At 41.2% G+C, this 11065-nt stretch overlaps 1 pseudogene; it reads left to right on the plus strand.

Moving 5' to 3' along the window:
- The first annotated feature begins 2344 nt into the window (after positions 1 to 2344).
- LOC136313988 (small ribosomal subunit protein uS2-like) lies at positions 2345 to 4166 on the plus strand (annotated as a pseudogene).
- Positions 4167 to 11065: the final 6899 nt, after the last annotated feature.

Raw genomic sequence — 11065 nt, forward strand, 5'->3', positions numbered from 1 at the left:
TACATCAGAAACATACTTTTTTCCCCCTCCTCTGATCTAGTTTTAATCATTTCCCCCCCTAAGCATCTCAACAAGAACTTGATGCAATATTTTAATGTAAGACTGTTATGGAGAATAGTACAAGATTTTCACCTCCTCTGTATTAAAGTTTATATCTTTCTTGATGCAACCCAATGTCATGCTAACTTCTTTAAGAGTAATATTTTATTGTTAATTGACACTACCCTCATTATTCATTATAACATTAGGGCTAATATTTCTAATGTCCTGTTGGTGTGGCACGGCATTTCTATCTTGTACTTGGAAAGCTGGGTTTTATACACAATTCAGCTGTTGGATCTAAACAACTGCTCTAGCCTGTCAAGATGATTTAGATCCTCATCTCTTGTCCAACATACCAATGTTTGGTCTATATGAAGTTAATGGCTGTGCCCTTTGGTATGCAGAAAAATAATTGATAAAAATGTAAACAGACTGAATATAGAACCCTCTGATCTGTCACTAGAAATCTAGAATAATGTAAGTATCATCATTCAATTTTCTAATTGTCCTTGCTTCTAACCCACGAACTTGATTTCATCCAATAGTAGTATATCATGAAAAATCTCTTGCTATCTTAGAACTGTATATCGCATCAGTGGAATCATGCAACATGCACTATTGCGTACATAGTGTTCTTTCACTAAACATAGTGCTTTAGAGATTCATTCATGATGGTTGAATAGTTTTGTAGTTCTTTTCTATCGCCGAGTACTATTCTAGTATATAAATATACCATTGTTTGTTTAGCCATTATTGTGTTGGTTTGGGTTGTTTCCAGTTTGGGGCCTTTATGAATAGGGCTGCTATGAATATTTTTGTGCAGGTCTTTTTGTGGCCATATGGTTCCATTTCTTAGACAAATACCTAGGTGCAATGGCTGGACAATCAATGATACGTGTATGGCTAACATCTTAAGAAACTGCTGAACTATGTCCAAAGTGCTTATGTTTTTAAGATGTATTTTACAATTGTGTGGCTGTGGACTTCTGGTTTGTAGAAAGCATACCACAAGACTTGATTAAGAATGCAATATAAATGTTAGGCTTACAATGACATTTCCTGTGAAATGTGGACTTAGCGATTACAGATGGCTAGTGTAGCCATCAACACCGTTTCCCCTATAATTATGCTATAAATTAGGGGTGACCCCTGAGCCTCCTCTAGTAAGATTTCCGTATCTGGAAGGTGAATACGAAATTCTCCAAGGTATTCTTAAGTGGTGCCTAAAGGAAAAACATGCTGTAATGTCACATAAGTTAATAATTTTAAGGAGCCGATAGGCCTGGCAGCGGAATTAAATGCTTAACAATAATTCAAAAAGGGCTTATAGAAACTTAAAAGTGTGAATCATTTAGTGAGGCTGAAATTATGCTCCTGACATATATGTGTGACACATGAGAGCACTTACCTGGGAATTTATTACCAGCTTCTGAGCAAACAAAGCCTGACCTACATTTGACTAAAGTCAGCTGTCTTTAGTTAATCCTATGGGCTCCTTTTTATTAATGTCACAATTGCTAATGTGGTATAACATTGTCATTACTGAATAGCACAGCGGGATGAGCTGCAGCTGTTATTTCTCTTTCTGAACCTACTGAGTCATTAAATCTGAGTTTGGGGGAATACAAGTTGTAAATATTATTCAAATTCTGATTGAGAAATAGGACTACGGGGAAATTGTCGGTACATAGAGTAAAACTTTGAATCAATCAAGTTTCTTTCTTTTTTGTTTGTTTGTTTGTTTTTGGTGAAGCTTGAGTGTTCAAAATTGTTCCTTATGTTTAATTTGAAATCGACTGCCAAGGAAATAGAAGGTGAATGTAAGAAAATAAAAGAACAATAATAATTACACCGTAAGTCTTTTTTTGTGATGGGAAAGTAATGTACGGTTATTGAAAAAAAATATTAAGAAGATCATTTTCCTTCAAAAGATCATAACATCTTAAGAATCCTAATATTAACTTCGGAAGGATATGTTTTCATTCTAACAACCCAGCAGTGTCATGGTATTTGGAAGTGGGGCCTTGGAAGGTAAACTGGAGTTAGATTAGGTCACAAGGGTGGGGCCATCATCATGGGATTAGCACTCCTAATTAGTAGAGACACCTGAGGGTCCTCTCTCTTTCTCCCTCTCCCTCCCCCAGTTCCTCTTCTTCTCCTTGTCTCTCCCTCTTCTACTCCCCCCTCCTCCTGGAGTCATAACAGAGAAGAAGTCATGTGAACACACTACACTGTGAGAGGACAGCTGCCTTCAGTCGAAGAGGAGAGGCCACAGAACAAAACCTACCTTGCTGGCACCTTGATGGCGAACTTCCCAGCCTTCAGAATGGTGAGGAATAATTTTCTGTTGTTTAATGCCACAGTCTATGGCATTTTTTTTAATGGCAGTTTGAGCTAAGACACTGACCATAGCCACCACCTGGCACTCTTGGGAGGCCCTGCATATTCTAATTCAGCAGTTCTCTGGTCCAGTGATTTGTTTATGCAGAGTCTCCCCAGTGAGTACTAGGGTCAGACATTTTGTTCACTCGTGACTTCCTTGACTTTAAGAATCACCTGAAGACTTGGAAACTCCCAGACACCTTTCTTTAGAGCATTCTTACGTAATTCTGATAATTAAGTAATTTGGGGAAATTTTTTCTATCCCAAGGGATAAAACAGATGGAATTTTGGACACTTGTTGTAGACAGTAGGAAAATATTAGTGAGCCTCTCCATCTAGATTCTAGAAGATTCTCCTACTGAGGTGGCTCCAGGAAAAATGATCACGTTGGCGATGTTGTTATTCAGGTCCCTCCAGCCTCTCTTGCAATGTGCCCGCCTTTCTTCCTGGTGAGCAGGGCTGTTCTCAGCCTCCTGCATTCAGGTATGCCCTTGGATTCTGGACCGCTTGAAAGGCATTTGACAGGAAACGCAACTAAGTCATGTAGGTCACATTGAAACTTAATGCAATCTTCTTCCCATATGGGCTTGCAATGCAGTATGGGCAATTCTCCCCCCTCAAATTAATGCAGAACAGTGTGTGTGCAAATGTGTTTGTGTAGAACGGTGATGGGGGATGATCGTTTTAAGGCAAGAGAACCTTCTTTATGTACCGCTTCATAAGAAGTCATCTAATCTAACTAAGCATATATAGGTTGGTTTCTAGTTTTTGCCATTGCTTCGAATCAAGTTGACGCTGAAACAAATATCCTAGCGGAAGAATCTGTAAGCCTGTCCAAGGAAGATTTTCTGAATGTATAGACTTTGCAAAATTGTCCTATTGCATCGTTACTTTTGTCTTGTAAATGTCTTCAGCCTTTCTCAAGGCAGCCACCTTACTCTTGCCTGCTAGCAATTCTTCAGAGAGTTGGGCTCACTGTATTGTCCAAACTGGATTTTCTTGGTGTGAAGCAGAAGGCAGGTATGTCAGGCCTGGGAGATGGAAAATGGGATGATCAAAGCAGGTAGAACCTTTTCGCACTATTGAGAGAGGGGCCAGACAGTACTGTTCTGGGTTCCTGTCTTACCAACTTAAAGGGAAACTTTCACAGCGTCCAGAGTCCTTACGTTCTACAGATGAAGGAGGAGGATGTCCTCAAGTTCCTTGCAGCAAGAACCCACTTAGGCAGCACCCATGTTGATCTCCAGATGGGTTGGTCCATCTGCAAAAGGAAAAAATGATGGCACCTACATCATACTTCTGAAGAGAACCCGGGAGAAGCTTCTGTGGGCAGCCCGTACCATTGCTGCCTTGGAAAACCTGGCTGATTGTTAACGTCATATCCTCCAGGAATCCTGGCCAGCGAGTTCCCACGCTGGCTGCTTCACTGCTGGGTCCTGCACTACAGGATCCAGGCAGCCTCCTGGGGCCGCAACTTCCAGGGGCTCCGGATCCCAGGGTCCCCAGTCAGTGTCTTATGTGAGCCTGCCTACCACCACTCTGTGCAACGCGGACTCTCCTCTGCGCCACGTGGACGTTATCACCCCATGCAACAGGGAATTGCCCGGGGGTTCAGATGGTGGGTGCTGGGCGGGGAGGTTCTGCGCATGTGCGGCACCTCCCCGCACCCTCCCCGTGGGAGGTTGCCCCTGCTGCCCCTGCTACGGAAACCCCTGAAGAGGTCCCCAGAAAAGGAAAAGTAGACAGTCACTGAGAAATTGTGCCCGAAGAGGAATTTCAAGAGTTTCAGAAATTCTCGAATTTACTGAGACTCAACCCACGGTCACAGCTGGCCCGACCTGGCTCAGGGGCTCTCCTTGTCTGTCTGGCATTGCCCCACTGGCTGGCGACTTGAGCACTCGGCCACCGTGGGGGACCGGCCCAGCCCCCACCGCTCCGGCCACTGACCAGGTGGGAACAACCACTGAGCTGTTCTTTCTTTCACAGACTGTTAAACAGGAATGGAAATAAGGTTGATAGAAAAGAAACAGTGTCTTAAAAAAAAAAGTGGGAAAAGGGTATTTTACAGCGGTGGAAACGCAGGCCTGGGGCAACGACTGCTAGCAGCGTAAGAGCAGGGCAGGGATGTGTGTTGGGGGTCCTGATTCCAGTTCTGCTCTTCCAAATAATGAAAGTGATCAAATCACACATTTATTGAATTATTATTATGTACCAGGAGCTGTTTAAGGATCACCGCCTTTGTTGTCACTGCTCCAAGCACACACATTACCTTACTTTATATATATTTATAGCACATATAAGACAGGTACTATCACATTGCACATGAGCAAACTGAGAGCTAGAAGACGCTATGACTTAGGTCCAAAGACCTTTTATTTATTGAGTGTTGGATCCCTGTGCGAGAATAGACTGGCCTTTTAAAGCATTTCTGTTTTCCGGGGATATGAGGGGGTGGTGATGTGAAGCTGTGTCTCTAGAGCCACCTGGAGGGTCATAGCAGAAGGAAGGGGCTTCCCGTCGTTTGAGTTGCTCCATTTACTTCTCCTGCTCTTGCTGCCCTCAGTCAGGGGTTTGAGTATGAGGGGATGTTGAGTGGTGCTCTGCACTAACTGTGCACCTGGGTGACAGATCCTTAGCAATTCTGCAGCCCCAGCCTGGGCCCAGTAACCACCTGCTCTGGCCCTCCTGACAACTGTCTTCTTTGCTCTATGACTTACTTCAACAGAGGTGTTCTTGTCAGTTATCCTATTTCTTTGAGTTCAGGAGTGGACAAAGTGACCTCTAATAATGGATTGATTCCAGAACACATTCAATGATAAAAACTTTTTCTGAGTGCATATTTTATGCAAGGGGGGCAGGGGTTCATGAGGTGAATTAAGGTACCATCTTTGCCTTGATCTCATGGTTTTGCAGAAGAAGCCAAGTTTGAACAGACAAGTTAGAATACAATGTGGTAACTATTATAGTTGAGAAATGAGCACAACTCTCTGGGAACATGATGACAGAATGACTCATTCTGTCTGAGGGAGTCGACGCAGCCCCATTGAACTGGATCTGGAAGAGTTTACTCAACTCTAAAGAGTATGAAAATTTGTTTATGTAGATCACTTTATGGCTGTATAGAGGGTTATGTTGATAACTCTAGGCTGAGTTTCTAAACTTTCTCAGAGAGGGAGAATGTTAACATGCTAGTACAATGAACACAAGAAGAGGGATGGTAAACTCACACCATGCTGGAAGTTAGAGGCCACAGCCAGACACAGTCCTGGCTTTATCATCACCAACTCACTGAGGGACGCTGGACACATTGAACACTTTGTGGAGCTAAACTCCATCTATAACTTTAGGCCATTAGATTATATAGTCTGAGATGTCTAACTCTAAATGATATATGATTTGATAGAATACATTTAAATAGCATATGCAAGATTTATAAAACCAAAAGAAAATTTCAATGAGAAGTCATTCTAAATTGAATTTCTTTTTTGAAAAAAAGGTAATGTTTGGATTTAATAATAGGAGACATCATCGGGGAGATCTCACAGGTAGATGTTTTAGTCTGACGAGTTACTGGTGTCTATTGCTAACTTATTTGTCTTCAAGAAATGTCTATAATCATACACTGTTGGCTGTGTAATGGATACTTTATATTTTCTGAGCAAATGATAAAGTCAACTCTGCTCACAGCCCTGATGTTTTGACACATCTTTAATTACACTGGTGGCTATAGATAGATGTTGCTAAGGATCAGATGGTAAAAGGGCAAATCATCAAATCTCACACTGTGAACATTTTCCAGAAGCTAAAGAGCAAAGCTGAGAAATAAATTTCTCAATGAATGTCATGGGTGAGGAGGAAAATGTCCAGAATATTTGTATATTAATTTAACAGTATGGTGTTGTTAAAGGTCCCAGAGAATATTGATATTGAAATTATATTAAAATATTTAACACCAGAGGTGGCAAATATGTTTTGCAACAGATTCTACTTATTTTGTCTGTAATAAATTAGTGTTATGACTGGGGAGATGGGCTTTGTGAGTTTGCCTTGACCAAAATTCTAGTTCCAGCACTTAGCAGCTTTGAATGGTTGCTTAATCTCTCTGAACTTTAAGTTTAATGGTCTACAAAATAAGGAGGGCAATAATGATACTTACATATCATTACCTGTATGATAAAAACAGGTAATACATGTCATGAACTGTCACAGGGTTTGGCAAAGAGGAAACATTCAACAAAGATTAAGATTTGCCTGACCGGGCGGTGGCGCAGCGGATGGAGCGTCGGACTGGGACCTGGAAGGACCCAGGTTCGAGACCCCAAGGTCACCAGCTTGAGCGCGGGCTCATCTGGTTTGAGCAAAAGCTCACCAGTTTGGACTCAAGATTGCTGGCTCCAGCAAGGGGTTACTCGGTCTACTGAAGGCCCGCGGTCAAGGCATATATGAGAAAGCAGTCAGTGAACAACTAAGGTGTTGCAACGCGCAACAAAAAAAAACTAATGATTGATGTTTCTCATCTCTCCATTCCTGTCTGTCTGTCCCTATCTATTCCTCTCTCTGACTCTCTCTGTCTCTGTTAAATAAATAAATAAATAATTAAAAAAAAAGATTAAGATTTATTATGATTGCTAGAGCAAGTATCTCAGGAAAACAATATTGAAGGCCAGTTGACAATAAGGATGGCTACAAGTCTTGGATTAGGAATTCAGTAATTGTGTATCCTTGGGTTAGTCCCTTAGGATCTACAAAGCCAGAGTTTTTTATTTGTAAAACTGAATTTATGATGTCTGCTTTCTTCCCTTATAAGATTGTTGTGAGAATCAAATGAGATTCTGCATGCCATGGGCCAATGGAAGAGATTACTATGAGGCAGCATAATCTTTTTCCCTAAACTTTTTCATTATTGCCCCCACTATCCTAACATGTAGAAGGAGTCTTTTTTTATTTATTTTTATTTATTCATTTTAGAGAGGAGAGAAAGAGAGAGACAGAGAGAGAGAGAGGAGAGAGAGACGGGGGGAGGAGCTGGAAGCATCAACTCCCATATGTGCCTTGACCAGGCAAGCCCAGGGTTTCGAACCGACAACCTCAGCATTTCCAGGTCGACGCTTTATCCACTGCGCCACCACAGGTCAGGCTGTAGAAGGAGTCTTGAGTAAGATGCAGGAAAGACAGAAACTTGTTTCACATCATGGCACATCTTTTCCATAAGCATATTCTGTGGACTCTCTTTTCAGACATATTGAACTCTTTTCAATTCTCTGCCTCCTTTGCTGCCATATAGTCCAAGATATTACCATTATATTGAGGGAAGTGGCCTCTTCTCTGATATTCTGCTTCTACTCCTGACCCCTTTAAAGCCATTCCTATTAAATTTTCAGATCAATGTCACTCTTCTGCTTACAGCCCTCCAATAGCCTCTCATCATACTTAGAATAAAAACTAAACTCCTTGCCACAAAGTCCCACATGATCCAGTCCCTGCTTAGTCCTTGCTTTCATCTTCTTTGCTTTCATGTTGCCCATCACACGCGAGCCTCATAAGCCTTCCTTCTGTTTTTTTAAGAGGGCCAAGTTCGTTCTTGACTTAAGAGCATTGATTTAATTGCCCTGCCAGTCTAGAATGTGCTTCCTCTGATGATTTCCCCTAATTCTCTTGCAGCTGACTATTTCTTGTCATTCTATGGTCTCCCCAGAGAGGCTTTTTCTGGCTATTTTATTGAACTATCCTATTTTAATTTTTTCTGTAGATTTTATCACCCTCTGATATTTTCTTTGAAGGTTAGCTTCAGAAGAACAGCATTCGTATCTGTCTTATTTTATGCTTTATTCCTAAGACCTAAAAAATTACCCGGTGTACAGTAGGTGCTAAAAAAAATTCCATTATTTGGACAATAAGTTAAATTTTGAAAGGGATCAACATTAGCAAGAAAATACTGTTGTTTTTATTATTATCTTCTGCTTGTTTCACTTAGAAGTCTCTGAAGGATCTACAGTGTCCTCTAGGATAGGACCTCAAAAGCTTGATTATATTTCTTTCATCTACTCACCTTGAGGAACCTGGAATGACTCATAGCTTCTAGAAGGAGCTGACTGTCTCCTTGTATGATGGAGTTGACATTGGGGACAGGGGATAGCAAATAGGGGGAAAAGACTCCGGGCATTATCAGCAGTAGAATGGATTTGTAGCTGTAGAATGTATCCAAATAAAATGTTGTATATTCATACAATGCAATATAAGAAAGAGAAATACTGCTACCTGCAACAACACATGCATTTTACAGTCATCCTGGTGAATGAGAGAAGCAACAGTCTACAAACCATAGACTATATACAAATATTGATCGACTTACGACCTATACAACTTACTACCATTCGACTTTACGACCACAATAGCTAGCAACGACTGCTCCGTGTCTGGCAGCGCAAGCGTTGCCCAGCTGGGCTTACGACAGTGCAGACCAGCTTCCGGTAGCACTACAATCTCCGCGTGCACCATTTCAACTGTTATCCCCGACTCTGTACAGCAATTTGTGTTTTGTGTCTTGGATATTTTTCATCAAACCCCTCCCAAGATGTCTACCAAGAGGAAATTGTCTTTGCAAATATTAAACCAGTTGTACTGGTAATGCAGTTTTTTACTTAAACCTGATGAATGTAAAAATAAGAAACAAAATGGTGTAGAGATGATACAAATGGCATAAAATGAACAAAGAAAATTATGATATATAACAATAATGAAAGAAAATTATAATAAAATATGACTTAAAGATTTTTATAACATCATTTCACAGTACTGTGCATATAGCCTACTCAACTTACAACCAAATTGTGTTACAACCGGTCTGTCAGAACCAATTGTGGTTGTAAGTCAAGCACTAGCTGTAATTCCATTTATAAGAAATTCTTGATAGGCAAAGCTAATATACAGTAATTAAAATCAGACAGTGGTTAACTTTGAGGGGAAGATATTGACTATGTGTGGGGGGGGGACATGAGACTGTTGGAAATATTCTATATTATATATATAAAAATGTATCCCTTTTGGCCCTGGCAGGTTTGCTCAGTGGTAATGATCTGGTGTGTGGAAGTCCCAGGTTTGATTCCTGGTCAGGGCATACAGGAAAAGTGCCCATCCGCTTCTCCAGCCCTACCCCCTCTTGCTTCTCTCTCTATCTCTCTTCCTCTCCCGCAACCATAGCTCGATTAGAGCGAGTTGGCCCCAGGTGCTGAGCAGGCTCCATGGCCTCTGCCTCAGGCCTAAGAAGAGCTTGGTTGCTGAACAACAGAGCAACATCCCAAGTGGGTAGGGCATCACTCCCTAATGGGCTTCCCAGGTGGATCCCTATGGGGTGCATGTGGGACTTTGTCTCTGCCTCCTCTCCTCTTACTGAATAAAAAAAAAGAAAAAATGTATTCCTTTTTACAGTTAATAAAACTCAATAAAAATATTTTTAAAATCCATGGGTATAGCCATAAAAAAAATACTGAGGAGGAGGTCTTGGGGGTGCCGGGGTCCAGCCCCGGGGGGAATCCAGGGGTCCCACAGGAAGAGACAGCGTCGATGCGAATCAAGTGAGAGAGCCGAATTCTTTTTTCTCTTTAGCATTTACTGCCAGGCATCTCTGCCAAATGCTGGTCTAGCTTTATTTTTATACACACACACTAAGTTACAATCACATGGTATTCAGAATACATTGATTAATCATTGTTTTTGTTTCACTATGGTTACATATTTCTAGGTAACAGTTAATTCATTTCTATAAGCTATAAATCAGGTGGTAAGTCATTCAAAGTACAGTTATACAATAACTTGAATAGCAATAACAATATTGGTACCAAATTCTAAAAGGTCAGTGCTGATTAATAACTCTACCTTACCTAAGATCCTATTGTCTAGTCAAATTTTATTTATCTACTATATTCATACACTAGTTAAGTTCTAACTTTATTTTTCTCAAAGTGTTCCACCACCTGCAGGTCAGGTATGCAAGAAGAAAGGAAAGTTTTTCTACTCTACCACATGAAAAGGCCAGGGAGGTAAAGTAATGAATTAAGTGAAGGCTGAAAGGTGCTTCTGTGTATAGTTACTGTTTCCTACCTATTCATAACTCACAATCTATTTTTTCTAACATGATTAATAAGAAGGAATTCTCCTACAAACTTAACCCTTTACGAGGGATATCCTAGCCAGCCTCTTATGTCTATGAGCCCAGGCAAAGGGGCTTACAGGCTTTTCTTTGGAACTCACACCCTCTGTCTCATTTCCAAAGAAATTACTATGAATCTACAGGGAAAGCATGGTACTATTATCCCTGTGCCATCAATGATAGCACACACCCAGAAAAGGGGGATATAAGGCCAGATTAATTCAAAAGGTCAAAGGGGGGAGTATCGTTGTGCCTTTTCTCTGCGGTGACTTTGTCAACCAACAGCCATTGGTCTTTTCTGCTACGACTTTGTCATTCAGCAGTTTTTGATCTTCTTCTGCTGTGACCTTGTCAGCCAGCAGTTGTGGATCTTCTTCTGCTGTGACCTTGTCAGCCAGCAGTTGTGGATCTTCTCCTGCTGTGACCTTGTCAACCAGCAGTTGTTGATTGACTTCCGACATGGGGGGAAAGAAGAGAGAGGCTGTGCAGGTT

The sequence above is a fragment of the Saccopteryx bilineata genome, chromosome 10, assembly GCF_036850765.1.
Source record: "Saccopteryx bilineata isolate mSacBil1 chromosome 10, mSacBil1_pri_phased_curated, whole genome shotgun sequence".
In the NCBI taxonomy this organism is placed as follows: domain Eukaryota; kingdom Metazoa; phylum Chordata; class Mammalia; order Chiroptera; family Emballonuridae; genus Saccopteryx; species Saccopteryx bilineata.